Genomic DNA, 2,618 nt, shown 5'->3' with positions numbered 1-2,618 from the left:
TACAAAAGCATGTTGTCGTCGTCGTAAGACGACGACGACGACGGTCGCGACAACGACAACGACAACCATCACGACGATAAACGTTCGAGGAACTTAAACGCGACGCTGTACGCTTTGTCGCGCTCTTTCGAGTCTTGATAATCCAGGACAAGCAAACCCTACCTTCACCACCGCGACTTGGATGGATACTGTGCATTATTTCTGGAGTGAGTTTCTCTTTTAATCATGCGCTTGTGTATGTACGGATATACACTTGCATGGAACTGCGTTTATCGTGTGTTCTGTGTGTATGTATGTGCATATGTGCGTGTATGACATGTGCATATGTGTATATGCACATGTGTGGATGTGATGACGAGTGTCTTGTAATGTGCAGACTGCGTTGCTGGACTTTTTCTCTCGCGGCTCAACATTGTCGCCGTCGGGACACGCGTTCGTGTAGACAACTTTACGATTATCATTTTATTTTTTCGATTTTTTTCACTACGTAATATCATTTATAAATATTATATTACAATTTTTCTTTTAATTTTTAATATTATGAATAGTAAATATAAGAAAAGTCCAATTGGACTTCATTTATATCTATAAATGAAGGTTAGATAAGATTTTTGAAAAAGTCGGTATATGCAATTATGATTTGTTTGAAATCTCATTTCGCATTTGTATAAAAATATCATCGAAGTGACAGTGATTCTAATACTATAACGTTATCACAGTAGGTTATCAAAGTAATTCCACGGTAACATGGTAACACGCCATTACATAAATTTAATCGGATACTTGTTATCGTGGCTAACCGGGTACGACCAGGTACGCTGTTTGGTAAAGATTGTTGCCGTCGATCGCGCATTTCGCATTTCAGTTTGTTAACGTTGACTTTTTTTCTGTCATTGACTTGTTCGTATTTCAATTAGAAACTAGTTAGCTGGAACGTTCGAACGGTAGTTTTCCGCTTTATTGTGATTATAAAGTGAGCGTAATATCGGTTTCATACTTCGCTATTATAAACTTCGTTGCGTATATAACGTTTATACGCAATGAGATTGGATAACCAAATTGTTGAGAAACTAAGTATATATCATTAGAAAAATTACGTGAAAATTGTTCGATATGTGTTAATCATATTTTTCGATTTATTCTTATCGACTTCCATTTAAGATTCAAAAGGAATATCGGCTATTATTTTTGCCACTCACGTTCACAAAATGATAGCACGTGTATGTGTCACGTGCACGTGTATGTGTCGCGTGCACGTGTACGTCTTTATAAGTTTATTGTGTAGCGTGAATGGCAATTCAATATTGTTAGAAAATTAATTTGATTTTAAATTGTTGATTTTAATGATGTCATGATACGTATGGTTGAAGTTGTAAATTTTTGTTAACACTGATGTATTATTTTTATCCATATCTTATCTGTTCTATCCAATTTAATTGAAGAAATACCTCAAATTGAAAATGCAGTTTAAATGCGAGATTATAGATTATAAATAGGCATGATGAAAATTGTATATATCTATAAATTTCGTCCTAAAAATATTAAAAAATTAAATTAATATAAAATAATGAAATAATTTTTATGCAAATCATAATCAAATTTTATCAAAGTAAAAATTATTATGTTATTAGATTTTTTAAGCTCTCTTTTATTTTAATTATTTATATTTTTATTTTTTATACATTATTTTTACTTTAACTTTCTTTTTATTTTTATCTCCTCAAAAAGATTTTTGTATTTCTAAGGAAAAATATTTTACCGAAATCGTCTCTCTTTCGAATCTTTTTAAACTATTCTTATACCCTATACCGAAACAGCATCATATTCGAAAAGTTTTCACAAATTTCTAGTCTCTATTCGCATTGCTAGCTTTCTACAACTCATAAAAACTGCAATAATTCAAATGCACCTTTGCTATTAAATTTTCGCTTGTGTGTGATTTCTACCATTGTAATAAACTGTAATGTACTGATAATAAAAACGAAAGTCTATCTCCATTAGTAATTTGCTTAAAGATAAAATTATTAAACTAAGATTTACTAATCTTAAATTGGATTCTAGATGTTACATAAAACTTTAGCAATATTTTTACCAGAAAAACTAGTTGAGAAGCTATTGTTTCGAATAAAATTGATTATGATTCCAATTTATTTCTTCTTATTAAGTGATATAATTAGTATAATTTTTAAATCTAATAAAATTTTTTTAATGTTAAAATTAATAATTTCAAGTGTTTTTTATTATATTATTAAAAAATATAAAAAATCAAATAAATATATCAAATGCGTATTAATTATAAAAATAATAAAAATTTCATAGATATTTTATGATAGAAAAATTGCATATTATCAACTTAACCTATATCGTTTACATTATGTAAATTAGTTGATGTAAAGCTATTTAATTATCCGTTAAATTCTATAAGCCAATGATATAGTACATAATCGCAAAAGTGTTAATTTATTGCCAATGTTTGCCAAAAATCAAACGAATCGATTAAAAATCTTTGAATAAGCACGATCAATGCGTATCGAAGTTTTTAAGCAAGACGGATAAAAATCTGTGGCTCTGTGTATGTGGGGAAGGGATAAGTTGGGTACAGCAACGCTGCGACCAAG

The sequence above is a fragment of the Apis dorsata genome, unplaced genomic scaffold (assembly GCF_000469605.1).
Source record: "Apis dorsata unplaced genomic scaffold, Apis dorsata 1.3 scaffold_74, whole genome shotgun sequence".
Classification (NCBI taxonomy): domain Eukaryota; kingdom Metazoa; phylum Arthropoda; class Insecta; order Hymenoptera; family Apidae; genus Apis; species Apis dorsata.
Note: the sequence above shows the minus strand (reverse complement) of the source record.